Genomic DNA, 15909 nt, shown 5'->3' with positions numbered 1-15909 from the left:
CAGAGATCTAACCTGCAACATCATGGTTCCTAGGCAGATTTATTTCTGCTACGCCTCAATGGGAACTCCAAAAACAAAAATATTAAAGGAAATATGTCTCATATTCTGTGTTATAGAGAAGGGGAAGAGAAACTCTTATTTGGATTTGGTGGGAAGTTGAATTAGCACTGCCCTTGTGGAGGGTACCTTAATATCTGTCAACACTTTAATTCTATGCAATTTATGAATACAAATGCCATCCCTAGACAGTCATCTAAATGATTACTCATATATATAGATATATATACACACACACACACACACACAATATGCAAAAATGTGTGTATTTCGAGGGCCTACTTAATAATGCTGTTTGTAAAAATTAAGAGATGGAAACAAGCTGGTTGTAAATGACAGCTTCTTAGATGGTTATCTCTAAGGATGACCACCTCCTAGTGGTCCCATCCTTGTGAAACATCCTCCCCTTGAGTGTGAATAAGATCTAGTGACTCACTTTTTTTTTCCTTCTTTTATAATGATTTTTATTTTTTCCATTATAGCTGCTTTACAGTGTTCTTTCATTGAATAGAGTATGGTGAACATAATGCAGTGGCATTTCCTAATGGCTTTTCATTTTTGAGCCAGCTGCCATGTTGTGAGCTGCACAACAGAGAGATCTCCATGGTACAGGCCTGATGACTTTGGCCAGTAGTCACCAAGAACCTGAGGTCTAGGTCTGCCAAGTGCTCCAAAAGTGAGCTGGGCAATGGCCCCTGCCCCAGCCTTGAGATGACTGTAGCTCTGATCAACACCTTGACTACTGCAGTGTGAGACCCTCAGCTAGAGGGGCCAGCTAAGCCACAGGTGGATTTTTGACTCACAGAAACTGACATAATAAATGTTTATTACTTTAAGCTTCTATGCGGGGGATTTTTAATTCAGCTATGCATAATTAATAAATCATTCAAAACCATAATGCTCTAGTAAACTTTATAACCCTAACCTGTAGATTATTCATCAGAATTTTAAAAGAATTAATTATCCCTATGTGTATTGATATGGAAATATTCTTAAGACATATTATTAGGTAAAAATAAAGTTACAAAACTATATGTACTTGCACTTCCAAGTCTGGGTTTAGGACAATTGTTCTCAAACTTTAGCCTGCATCATTGTTACCTGGAGGGTTTGTTAAACTCTGGTTCTATGACCTTAGAACCTGCGTGGGTAGTAAGTCCCCAGAGAACTCCAGTGCTGCTGATCTCAAGACATATAATTGAAGAAAATTACAAAACTATACGTACATATAATTGAAATAAACAAACCTCTGTAAGTTCTAAATTCACAGGAGGAGGAGGAAATATTTGTCTATTGATTGATGGAAAAAAGTCAACCTGTAATGAGAGAGACAGGATAACATTAATGTAGCTGGAATGAAAAGGGATATGATATAGAGCTGAGCAATATGCTTATACCTATATGAAAACATGACAAATAACAAAGGTAATAATATGGTAGGTTAGTGGAGGGAAAAAGGAAAATTCAAAAAATGGTGCTGATTCAACCAGGGATTTTGGTGAAAAAAATTAAATAGGATCCTCATTTGCACAAAAAGCAATTCTAGGTAGGATAAAGATCTAAGTCCAAAAAGTAAAACTTTAAGTATTTGGAAGAGAAAATATAAATAGTTAGAGATATTCAAATGGGAAAATATTTCTTAAATGACAATGTAAAAACCAATAGATTTGAGCACATGAATGTGAAAATAAACTATGAGATGAAAGCATTAAAAAAATAAACAGATATGTTACATATTAGGAGATGTTTGCAACTTACATGACCAAACGCAGGCTTAATAACTGGAATAGTCAAAAAGCCCTCCAAATCAATAAAAAGTCAACAACTTAGTAGAAAAACTGACTAAAAATATAAAAGGAAACACGAATGGCTAATAAATGTATGAAAAGATGCTTAACCTTATGTACTGATTAAGGAAAGGCAGATTAAATTCACAGGAAGATAACTATTTAGCAACCAGCAGAAGCGTGACAATTAAAACAGTGGTACGAAGTTTTGATGAGGAGCTACAGATAAAACAACTTCTTTGGAGAATAATTTGGCAATACTTAGTCAAATCAAAGTCACATACATGTACTTTATTTCCAAGCACTTGCAAGTCTGGGTTTAGGACAATTGTTCTCAAACTTTAGTCTGCATCATAGTTACCTGGAGGGTTTGTTAAACTCTGGTTCTATGACCTTAGAACCTGCATGGGTAGTAAGTCCCCAGAGAACTCCAGTGCTGCTGATCTCAAGACAACTCCTCAGTGCCACCGCCCTAGAGAACTGGTCTTCCATGTGCCCTGGGAGACAAACAAGAATATTCATTGCTCATAGCAAGAGCACTTGGAAGCAACCTTTGTGTCCACCACTGGGAGAATGAATGGAATAGTAACTTGTGAGGTATGCTTAAATAGCAGTTATAATTCATCTCCTGGATCTAAACAAAATGTTGATTGGAAAATATGTACAGTGTGGTACAATGTTATTAAAGTTTAAAAACACGTAAAACCATCCTGTATAATGTTTGTAAATGTATATGTATATTTAAAGTATGAGTAAAAATATAAAAGCATAGTAGGAAAAATACAAAAACTCGTATGGTAATAAGAGACCAGTTCCAGGACAGAATTTACCTCTGGGCAGGAAAGAGATAATAATGGAATCTGAGAGAGAAGCATGGGAGACATCAGCTGCATCTGTGATGTTTTATTTATTTTTGTTGACGAAAACACCAGAAGCCCATGGGAAAATGATGAGATGAGGTGAGGACATGGATGTTGGTTACATTATTTTATATTTTTTCTATTTGAAATATGTCATAATATTGCTAATTTCAAAGGAGCTAGAGATACCAATTGAACGCAGAAGGTGATGGTTCTATCACAGACAGAACATCAGTGTGGATGAATTTTTCATATGACTTAATATTGAGTTTCTTTTATCCTAAAGTGTCAAGGAAAAATAAGAAAAAATAATAAAATTAGGTGTGTAAGAGAAAGACAGGTCTTCTGATTGGTTCAGAGTACACAGTAATAACAATAATTTTGTATTTAATATTCTATGTATTTATATTCTATTTTCATATATATATGAAAAATATATGAATATATATGAATATATATGAATATATTTTTCATATATATATTTTCATATATATATAGGCGTATATATATATCCTCTCAACAGCTTGTAAACAAACGGAAGGGAAGTTATCCCCATTTTACATAGAGGAAACTGAGGCTCAGGGAAACTAAGGTATGAAAAGCAAAGTGAATGCATTGGTTGGAAGCAACCACCTAGGTCTGCTAGCATCCATCTCTCTCTCTATCCTTGCTTGCAGGCATCTGAGAGGTAGGAGCTTTATCGATAGATGTCCTAGTCAATCTTATTCCAGTTTGGGAATAACTTTTTTCCTTCAAATTTATTTTGACTGTGACTAATAAAATCTCAAGGGATCCCTTATTTATTAAATTGCTTTCAGCCAGTGAGTTGTTCTGTGGACATAAACCTCTGTGTTTTCTAGGAGAAGCTCCTGGAGACAGCAATGTAATCAATGGGTAAAGCCTGGATTTTGCCATTTGTGTACCTGTTTTCAAGCCCACTAGCTGTGGAAACTGGGCAATTTTATCAGTATTGAGGAGTTTTCAGTTTTCTTGTATTATGGGGCCACCTCACTGGTAAAGATTGCAGGTTCTACTGTGTGTGCAGGATGCAGTTCAGTGAGTGGCTTATAATAACAACTCAATAATTGGGTGCTATTTGTTTAATAATTATTACTTTTGTTGAGATACTGATGACTTATGAAATTTATTCTTTTCTCTCTCACTTCCTCCCATAAGAACTCTATCATGTTCCATATATAGTACACTGGAAAGTAAACATGGAAGTCCATTTCTACTTAAGGTTGGCCCTCTGTATCTGTATACTGTATAATGTTTTAGTGGCTTTTTTTTTTTTTTTTTTAGGGCTGCACATGTGGCATATGGAAGTTCCTAGGCTAGGCATCCAGTTGGAACTGCAGCTGCTGGCATATACCACAGCCACAGCAGCACAGTATCCCAGCCATGTCTGCGATCTGCCCCACAGCTCATGGCAGCACCAGATCCTTAACTCACTGAGCGAGGCCAGGGATCAAACCTGCATCCTCATGGATCCTAGTCAGGTTTGTAACCCACTGAGCAACAACAGGAACTTCCTGCATACTGCACAATTTGATATTAGTGACTTGAGCATTCATGGCTTTTGGTATCCATTGGGTTCCTGGGATAAATTTGCCTCCATAACGAGAGATAAATGTAGTTGGTTTCTGTCAATTCGGGGTGGAAGAAGGGGATTGGAAGAGAAGAGGGAGATAAGAAGAGAGAGAGAAAAAGAAAAATTTCAGTTCTGAAATTTCTGAAAGTTTCCAATTCTGCAAAATACTTGAATAGTTACAAAGTAAAAACAAATGCCATAATATGGACATAGGCTGTTCATATATATTTATTCAAAAATCTGATCTATGTTTAGACTATGTTTTGCAAAAATAACATTATTGAAAAAAATAGCTTGGTACTTTTGTGTATTCATCAATGAGATTTTGATGTAATAAAAATTACTCATAAATTACCACAAACACTAAGATTTTATGGTTTCTTAAGTATTGATGTTTTATTTAAAAGATGTGATATAGGTAAAATATTTGGGAAAGTAGAGCTTCTAGAAAATGTCAGTAAGTGTGGCAGTCCTACCAATTCATTGAACTTGTTCCTTAAGACTTCCCCTGCAAATAATAAATTTGGAAAGAGATGTTGTAATAAATAATGGCAAGATTTAATTTGAAGCATTAATATCAAATAGTATTTCATGATGGCCTTTGGGTGGGAATGTAATGAACAGAAGTAAGTTGTTCACTAGGAGACTTTTGAAAAGGAAGATGCATGGAACTTGTGGTATAACAGCTGACATCCTCTCCAATCTCCGGGTAGTTTTAGGAAAGTTTCTGCCCATTGATCTGCTGCATACTCATTTCTAAATGAGTGGACTAGTGCTTTACTGCTGGTTTAAACCTCTGGATCTTTGCCTATGCTGTCTCATCTGCTTGCCATGCTCTCCTCCTGCCACATCTGCCCCTTCCACCTGGAGCATCTAACTCAACAGTTCAGGAAATAACTTAGGAATTTCTTTTTGTTGTTGTTTAATAGTTGATTTACAATGTTGTGTTAGTTTCCCGGTGTACGGCAAAGTGATTCAGTTACACATACCTGTGTGTATATAACTGAACACACACACATATATATTCTTTTTTAAATTCTTTTCCATTATAGGTCTATTATTAGATATTGAGTGTAGTTCCCTGCGCTATAGAGTAAGACCGTGTTTATTAATTTTATATATTGTAGTTTGTATTTGCCAATCTCAAACTCCTAGTTTATCCACCCTCCTGTTTCACCTTTTGGCATCCTGTTTGTTTTCTATGTCTGTGAATCTATTTCTGTTTCATAATAAGTTCATTTACATCATTTTTTTAGATTCTACATATAAGAAATATCATATAATATTTGTCTTTCTTTGTCTTACCTCACTCACCATGATAATCTCTAGGTCCATCCATGTTGCTGCAAATGGCATAGTTTTATTCTTTTTTATGGCCAAGTGGTATTCCACTCTATATATGTAATCATATCTTCTTTATCCAGTCATTGGTCAATGGTCATTTAGGTTTCTTTCGTGTCTTGGCTATTGTAAATAGTGCTGGTATGAACATTGGGGTGTATGTATCTTTTTGAATTACGGTCTTCTCTGTATATATGCCAAGGAGTGGGATCACTGGATCATGTGGTAACTCTGTTTTTAGTTTTTAAAGGAAACTCCATGCTGTTTTGTAGGAATTTCTTGAACAACTCCAGCTCCCAATAGTAAAATTGTATAATTATGATAAACATTTATTAAATGTTTTTATATGCAAAGAATTGGTCTAACCAGTTTATATAACTTATTTAATCTTCACAACAAACCTGTGAGGAGGGTGTTATTATTAAAGTAGTCAGCACATGACTTCAGACTACTTGACTTCTTTGCTCAGCTACTGTACTCAGCCTTATCATTATCTCGCCAATGTAGGGTTTTTTTCTCAAGATGTCAACAGTTAAACCTGAACAATAAAAGGGAAAAAATAAGCTTGTTTTTTCCACAAATAAACTCTTAGAGATTCACAATACATAGTCTGAGAAAAGCTCTTCAAGGCTCTGAGAAATCCTATAGTAAGAAAAGCTGTTAAATTTTGCTTCTCCCAGCATTTCCCAAAGAAAACCATACCCAGATTTAGATTTTATTTAGTTCTTTCTTTCTTCTTCTCCTTCTCCTGCTATTCCCACTCCTTCACTTCCATCCCTTGCTTCTAACATACACACCATAAACATGCTCCAATGCCCACATGTAGTTTTGTACTGATCAATCTGCAGTGTAATTACTTATTTCTACATGTATTTCTTGTACTAACCTATGAAACTGTGTCTTATTCACTGCTAGTTTTTAGCTCTGTTCACTGTGGCATGAAAGTTGTGTGCAGGTTTCTTCTCTGGTTAAGCTTAGAAATGAGTCTGAAATGTTGCTTCATCTGAAGGAAGATACAGGAATCAAGACAATTGATATATTGGACTTTGGTGGCTGGTCGATCAATCTGTGCCCCCGCCGAGTCAAAAATATGAAATACAGCTAAGTAGACTTGCCAAACACCAAGTTGTTGATGATTAAGGTGAGAGCTCCCCACAAAGGACACATCTAGATCCATTTTATGAAGATGTAAGAGAAGAGTCCTGGGATTGAGGTTTTTTCCTCCGTAAAAGTGAATTTTTTAGACTAGCGAATGCTCAAAACGCCTTGGAAATATTCCTCTGAGTCAACCATGAGGAAGTTGAGGGACAGAGAGAAGTAAATGGTGTAACATCACCTGGCTGAGTTCAACTGGAATAACCTATACCATCTGCCAGTAAAGCAAAACAAAACTCCATGGAACTCTGGTCATAAAATAAATTCACAGGAGTGGAATGGCTTTATTTATGAAAAAGAGCAAAGCCAGCACAGATGCCTAGGAGAATCATAGTGGTCAAGAAATTCTTGACTGGTCTATGTGGAATGTCCATGTGGCCAGCCAAAGGAGTAAGGCCATTTGGCAATTTACCAGTTTATGATTCAGACCTGGGACAATGAGAGTGGCCCAACCAGTGATTCAAGACTGGAAACCTTTTGAGACCCAGGACATCAGAAGTCTATATGACAAATGATTGCTGGAAGAAGCTCTGACAAAACTAATCTTGTTACATGGAAAGGCAGTGAAGTGTCCTTGGTTGAAGGGGTTTTGATTGGTGAAGATATGTCTGGGAGATTTATTATCTCTTATTCAAAGACTACAAGTAAAACTACAAGTGTTGGAGTCCCTGCTGTGGCTCAGCATTCACGAACCCCACTAGCATCCATGAGAATGTGGGTTCGATCCCTGGCCTCACTCAGTGGGTTAAGGATCCGGCATTGCTATGAACCTTGGTGTAGGTCACAGACATGACTTGATCCCATGTTGCTGTGGCTGTGGCATAGACCAGCTGCTGAAGCTTCGATTCGAGCCCTAGCCTGTGAACTTCCATATGAGGCAGGTGTGGGCCTTAAAAGAAAAAAAAAGCTACAGGTGTTTACTGTGCATTAATCCATACACTCTCAAATAAGAGACAAATATTAATACTTGTTGAGTAATTTCTATAAGTGTTTTATTTATGTTAACTCACTAAATCCATACAGTAAATTCACAAGGTCACTACGATTGTTATTTCCATTTTACAGATGAGGAAATTGAGTTAAAGAGGATTAAGTAAACAGCTCAAGGTCATATAGCTAGTGGTTGACAGAGCCAGAATGAAATAATTGCAGTTTTACTTCGTTCACTTATTTCACATTTCTTATACTATAATAACCTCTTATATTGTAAGCGACATTTTAGCAATATGTAGTTTGAGATTGTCAGACTGTTCAGCATCAGAATCTGAGAAAAAATATGGTGACATGGTGAAGGGTGGCCAGGAGATTTACAGCCATGGTGTAGCTGGTATAAATGTTAAAAAAGCAAACACGGGATTTGGAGGAACAGGAAGAAGAAAAAAAATCTACACATCTTTTTGACCTGTAAATCTTGTTTCATTTGGAGTAGAAAAGACAATGGGAGCTATAGGATCACCAACTCCATCTTTCATCAAGTTCTCCCTCTCCCCCTTTGAGAGAGCATCTGCTATGTGCAAAGTGCATCAAGGCTTAGGGAAGATGACCGGCATTAATTCATCCCTCAGATGGTTTATTATCCACTGGTTCATGCACACTAATAAACACAAAACTGGTAGCACATGATGGAGTGCATAGAAAGGAGATTGCAGGTCCATAGAAGGGACTTGGGGGACCAGTCATGGAAGGATCAATTTGGCAGGGAATGGAGGAGCAGGAACTTTGATTTGCTGCAAAAGATATTCCTGGTGTACCAAAACAGAACAGGACTCAAAGCTGAGAAAGCAATACCATATTTAGAGAATGAGGAGCAGCCCTGCTGAGAGATAGTCTTGCAGAATGGACGAAGAACTGATCTCCAAAGTGTCTGCTTGAGCAGAGAATATTGACATCCTGAGCAAAGCTCTTGAAAAGCCACATTTAAAGCCATTTCAACATCTCCTCAAGGCAGGTTCCAAATGCCTGGCACATAATAGGTGCTCAATGAATATTTGCTGACAAAAAGAGTGAATTGTACAATATAAAAATGTGAAATTATTTCATAGCCTCTTGGGACAGCCTACCAGTCAATTAGTCTGAAGTCAGATGGTAAACAGCTATAGAGCACATTGGTCCTCAATTCCTGGACCAAATTCCAAACATGAAAATGATGGTTTTATCCTTTGAGCACATTCCAGGATGACCTTAGATACTGGTAGCATGCTCCCTTATGTCTAGCCTATATCTGCTGATATGAACTATCTTTCTTTGGGCTGCGCAGGGTCTTTTCTTGTTTAAAATAACAATGAGAACCACAAACTCCAGCACCTTAGATTTATCCATATATCCATAAAAGCCTAGCAACCGAGGGTATTATCTTTATTCGGAAGAAGTAGAGCACTTTTAAGGTTCAGAAACATATATATAAAAATTGGGTTCTGAAATGGTCATTTTTTTCCCCCTCAGCTATGCCATTATAGTGATCAGCCAAGCTTTGGTAAGGTAAATACTTTTGGAAAATAAGTGGAAATTTGCTGCAAATCAGTCCCTTTTGTGCATGGCCGCGGGAGCATGTTGAAATGTTTGGACACTAATACCCATTCATTTTCTTGGCTCCATAAATAAAAGCCGCCAGCTCTGTGGCGGCCGTGAAATGGTATTCTTCAGGGCCCAGCAGGAACCCCCATCCTTATTACCACTGCAGGGGGCAGGACAGGCCCAAAATAGCAAGACAACTAAATCAAGACATTTTCAATGTCTAACAAAATGACTGTGTTTTAGAAAGAACCAAAAGGTTGGAAAAAATTGGACAGCTTTTGTACTTAGTGTAATACCTTTGTTAAAAGAGTTCAGATGGGAAAAAGGAGTCTTTTAAAAATGCATAAGCATATTTCTGAATATCATTTAAAACCTCCAAAGATCTTATGAAACTGTAAATCGGATGCACTGATGTAAGTCATCAGAGGATTCAAGCTGAATATATATTCCTTTTGGGGACCCCAGACCATGGATTATCATGTGGGCCGGCAGAAGAATTGGGCCTGTCTTATTATGTGTGTAGGTTTGATGAGGAGGGCGGAACTTCAAAAGGAGGTCAGGGAAGCTATTGAAGGAATCCGAGAAGCTATTTTGGCCTGCAAATCTTTCTCAAATTAAGAATTTTTTTTAAAAACATAGTCTAGTAACATGTTTCAGCCATTATCGTCTCATCTGTCCAAGAGAAAAATTAGCAGAAGTATTTCCTAAGAGTTCTAAAAGCAGGGCAATAAATGACCTGGAAGGGAAGCACTGGGGAAAAGTGTTCAGAAGATATTTTTGGATTTTCTTCCTCTCCCTGCTACTCCTCCTCCCCCTCCAGTTAAGGCGTACTCTTCACCCATTTTGAATAAACAATTAATTTCTTTTGTTGTCATATTATAACCCATAAGCAAGTATCCAGTCCAATAACAATTAGGGCTGAATTCTTTTGCGTGGCGCTGAACTACCGGCTGACATTGTTATAATTAAGCATAAAAATGTAACTCATAATTCTGACACAAACCAGTCATTTTATGTAGTATAACTCAAAGGGTTTCCTCAAAGTGTAAACACCATCAGACTTGCCAAATCCCTCAAAGTTAACATGCCACTCAAATCTAAAGCCCGGGTCTTCGGGATTTTTGAAAGTTGATAAACAAAGAGAAAACTGCCCCCCCTACTTCCCCTCCCCTTCCAATCTCATCTTCAGTCTTTTATGACTCAGACTTTAATGAGAGCCATAAACATTACCTTGCCTAATAAAAATTCCAGTATTTCAGAGCTGGCTCAGAGAATGTGAACCACATCTGGTGACAACTGGAGCTAATTAATATCTTTATAGGTGTCTTCCATTCGCTAGAGTTTAAACAGAAATAGTCAGGGGTGCTTACATCAAAGCCCGAGGCAATCGAGGGCTGTTGCTTGCTTTCCAGTCTGAACTGATAACAAGTAGACCAATTTTTATAGGATTGTAAAAGCTAAGTGTGGAGATGGTTCATGCAGAGAAGCACTTTGCCTCACTCTTCTTGCTGTTTGGTCTTCCCATCCCTGGTTTTGTCTGCTTTCAGCTAGCCTGGCTAGTTACTTAGACATATGGACAGGCAACAGGGGGAAAAAAAATACTAAAAAGAGGTGGGGAAGCTCACAAATAGCTATGCTTAGATTTAGACAAAGCACACAGTGACCCATACATACCAGATCTTCTTGCAAAGATCTTTAAAAATCTGCTCTGTGAAGCATTTGCTTGTGGCACAGATAAGGTTTATCTAACAAGACCAAGTGAAAATTAAAAAGCAAGATGAACTCGCACAACTGGTGCTAATATGTGTTTTGAAGCGTACCAATTGGCCGAGTGCAATGTCACAGCTCTCGGCTAAACATGCAGGTGGTCGAGGGACTTCTTTTTCAAAGGTTACCCTACAAAGAGCATGCCAGCCCTTCTCCATCAATATGGGCCAGTACCCCGGGAGCTCCCGGACAATCAGAAAATAATGACATCAACCTGACCATGGTTAAGTACATAACATGCTGAAGGTTCACGGATGTGTAGTCTGGAACAATAAAGAAAAAATAAAGACGCTTGCTTGGCGGGCCCCAGCTGTTATTAGCCATGCTGTGAGATCAAGGAAAGGTATGATATGGACTGCCATTTCAATTGGGACCAGGTTAATCTCTCAATTGGAGGAGAAGAAAAACAACAACAGAAAAGCAGCCCTCAGAATGAACAGAGGGGACAAATGACAATATCTTTATTTGCATAATCTGTGTTTAACCCTTTACTAATAGGGACCACATTTCCTTCAAATAAGCTTAATTTTCTTTAGACTGGTGGGCAGAGAGCCCTAACACCTCAAAGTTCAGCCAATGAACATACTATCTAATATTCATTTAATATGTATTGCAGAGACTTAAGGCTTAGAGGGGAAAACTCTAACCGTGTAGATTAAAAGTGACAGGCATCTCTTAGGGGAAACACCGTTGGAATTTATTCTGGCCTGGCCTCCACTGCTGACTTTGTGATCTTCAGAATGTGGCTTAATCTCTCAGCTTTAGCTTCCTTACTTGGAGAAAGGGTTAGATTTAAGTAAGAGAGTTGGGAATTAAGTAAGCCTCACGCATCAATACGCTTCAAAAAATTTCTTTAAAAATGCAAAGAACTGTCTGGGTGCTAAAAAGAAAAACTCAACTGCTGATGGCACGCTCAATGATAAAGGCAATTCTGTTTGAGTGTGGGGGTGGGGTGTGTGCCCTAGATGGTGAGTGGAATCCTGGGAGTGATAGGCAGCCAAGAAATATGTGAACTGAAATATGTGAAACTGAAATTTCTTATGAGGAAGGACTGAGTTCAATTAATTATTTAATGTATGCATGTATTTATTTATTTTATTTACTTTTCTTTTTTTTGTTTTTGGCCATGCCATCAGCCTGTGGAAGTTCTCAAGCCAGCGATCAATCCCACGCCACAGCAGCAACCTGAACCACTGCAGTGATTATGCCGGGTTGTTAACCTGCTGCACCACAGAAGAATTTCAAGGGCTGAGTTTTTAGCCCTTGATGCTAGTTTCTTTGTTTTGTATTTGCTTTATCATTTTTTTTTTTTTTGCACCATCTCCTTCTACCTATGTTTTTTACTTCTGAAATAACAGATGAGGACAAGGAACTTGGCAAATCCACCTATAAAAATTCACATTATCACTTAGAAAAGGAAACTAGAGAAGGATATCTTAAACTTGTTTCTAGTTTAGCAATGGAGGCCGTTTTCATGTTCCAGTGCTACTGTTAATTTGGTTTGCTGATCCTCATGTTATCCTGGATTTGTAAGGAGGTAATGGACAGGCTAAAGATAGGTGCCCAAATAGGTTGCATCATTTTTTAATATCATTAACCTGTGTTCAAGTCTCCACAAAGAAACTGCTTTGAATAAACATGTTGAAGAATTCTTTTTGCCCAGTTATCTACCTTTCTTAATTATAAAAGTATTACAGAGAAAAGTATATTTGAGTAGAAAGTAGTTTGCATAACCTTAGCTTCCAGCTCAAAGAGAATAACTATTTTGACAGTTGATTCTTTTCTAATTATCTTTGTATTTTTCTCTTTTATGGAGTCAAGATCATGTCATATATAAATTGCACTATACTTTTTTTCCCCCAGTCAATATTATTGCATATTACTAGAATCTTTATAAACATACTTTTTATTTGGCTGCCCAAAATTTCATCTCCTGAGTTATTTGGTGTTTTATCAAATGTCTTATTTGATATTGAAATAATACTTCTGTAAATAATAATTAAATCATTTTGTTTAAGCCCTCTCATTTGAGATATTTTTCTTAAGATAAATTCTTTCCAGAAAGGCAAAGTCAATTCTTTAAAAGCAACAAATTTAGTTAAAGAGCTTCTTTACTCACACACACACACAAGTATTTTTAGCTTTAGCTCCAAGAATAGAAATGAAAAACATTATAATACTTCAAAAACAAACTTAAACAGGTCTTTCATGCCTACTAGTCAGAATAGGCAGTATATCACACACAGTTTAGAAGTCAGGTTGTGTGAGAACAGTTCATCTCATTATTGGAGAAAACCTTAACTAAACTACTAGCCCAGCTTAGTCTCTGGACATTAGTTTATTGGCACAATTGTCTGAGTATTTAACAAAGCTTGGGATGTAGGAATTTCTTCTACTGTATGTATGGTTAGATGTCCCGGAAAACTTCTGGGATTATGAGGTGCTTTATATTTTTTTGACTTTAACTCACAGAATCATATTTAAGACAATATTTTGTTTTGATCCTAACCTGAGAACATAATATATAAGACCTTCTCTTAATATATATTGTTTCTCTCCTTCAAGTTTTACTCCGGATTAGCATCTACTGTCCTGCTAAGGTTTCAAGTCTGGAATGTTTTCAATGGTTAAAAACTAACCCAGTGTTACACAAAGAACCTAGACCACAGCAATTTAGGTAGCTAACAGGTAATTGCAGCCTTAAACCAAGGTTATCTTGATAAACTGATATTACATTTTATGAGAAAAGTAGTATATTTTTGAAGATTTAGGCCTAACACTTTTGTATTCGAATTCTGTACTGCTATTTTTATAAATTCCTTCTTAACATAACAAATACTTTTTGTTTGAATTTCCCAGCATTTTGATTGTCCAAAGTAGTTTCGGATCTCTAAAAACTCCATGTACCAAGGCCAGCTAGCTGGTAAAATTAAATTACACACTCATTAAACTTTTGGCAAGTTTATTTAAGATAGAAGTTAATTGTGGGTTGTCAGAATTATGAATACTCCAAAACAAAAAGACTGAACACTAAGAATCATAACATTCAATATGATAGGAAAGTAATCCTTAAAGAACACATTTTTCTTTGAACAAATGAATCATAGCTCATCTGTTTGAATAGTTTGCATTAAAGCTCCTTTTTAACAGGATTTGATGATCGATAGAAATGTCACAGATTAGATCAAAGAAAGGAAGATGATGGGGAGAAAAACTAGGAAGTGGGAAATTAGGAGTAACATCTTGTTTTTTAGAGACTAAAATGTCAACCCATAAAAGTTATGGGTTTGTTAAAATAATAAGCTGAAGCATGGACAATTAATTTTTAGACTATTTGTCTAAGAATTTAAGGAAGAAAGGCATGTTGGAGTGAAATGACAGAGACAGCTATCTTTTGTCAGACTCTTGGTTCCTTTAATTAAAGAATGCAAGACCAGTCTTTAGCTTCAGTCCTTGGTGAAAATCTCATGGAAAATCTTTGGCCAAGTCTCCTGTTTAAGTAAACTTTCCCATTGTTAACTATGGAATCAGTTCTTCAGAGGACTCTAAAGACCAATCATCAGCATAGGCTAGTTCTAATCAGGGGTTGGTCAGCAAATGAATTCTCATATTACTGAAACCTATGTTATTTCATACAGAACTACTATTTAATAGAACTGCCATCAAGTCATTCCATTAGAAAGGACAATCAGCCCAAATGAGAAAAGCCTCTGTATTATGAAGGCTATAAAATAGATCATGCAGGCTAAAATATCCCCTCTCAACTTTCTCCTATCTCATTCTCATCAGTTTTCCTTGTCAATATACTTTTTATTTAAGTGTGGAATCCAGCAGAGTCTAGCAGTTAAGCCATCATTTTGTTTCCCTGCTAAATAAACTAGTTTCAAAAATGCATTAAATCCTATCTTATTTCATTGAAAACATTTATAATGACAATTTGGAGTTGAATGATAGCCAGATCTCACAGCATCTACAAGAAATGTGTGGAATTCCAGTTAACATTCTGAAATGGCTCCAAACCATTCTGGTCTGGAAACTTAACAAATACGTTTCATCATGAAGCCTCCAGTATAATATATATATATATATATATATATATATATATATATGCACCACAAGCATCTTCTATAATTATAGGCACAATTAAACCTACCAGTGGTTTTTAAGTCTGGGTGGGATTAATATCAAAAACTAATAATATTCCCAGTGAATTTGTTAGTATTCCACATTCAATCTTAAAATATTGTCTGTTTTTTTTTCTCATTCATTTATTCTTTCCTCAGGTATTTATTACCAAGGAGTTCTATTATCAAGTTCTATGCTAGAAGAACAAAAGCAGTTATACTACTATTACTTCTATTATCCAAGTGGGGATTTTGCTTCATTAACTAAGTGAAGAGATGGGATTAGAGGTGAAGAAAAATAAAAACAGGACCAAAGGGGAATGAGCATTTATGGAGTGTGTCCTCTGCTTTAAAAACTTTATATGCATTTGCATTTAACCCTACAACAGCATTTATTCATTGATATTGTCATTCTATTTTATAAATGAAGCAAAATTCAAAAAGGTGCGGTCACTTGTTAGAGATCTGAGTTCCAGTGGCCAAGTTGGAATCCACAAAAGTCTGTCTGAATTCAAACTCCTTTGTACCATCAGCATATTATTATTATTTGGTTTTTAAGGTTGCACCCATGGCATATGGAGGTTCCCAGGCTAGGAGGTGAATTGGAGCTGTAACTGCTGGCCTATACCACAGATCACGGCAAAGCCAGATCCTTTAACCCACTGAATGAGGCCAGGAATTGAAACCACATCCTCATGGATACTAGTCGGGTT

This window comes from Sus scrofa, chromosome 7, assembly GCF_054392235.1.
Source record: "Sus scrofa isolate SSC_HxYL_T2T_F1_AM1 chromosome 7, Sscrofa_HxYL_maternal_Yorkshire_Landrace_v2.0, whole genome shotgun sequence".
In the NCBI taxonomy this organism is placed as follows: domain Eukaryota; kingdom Metazoa; phylum Chordata; class Mammalia; order Artiodactyla; family Suidae; genus Sus; species Sus scrofa.
Note: the sequence above shows the minus strand (reverse complement) of the source record.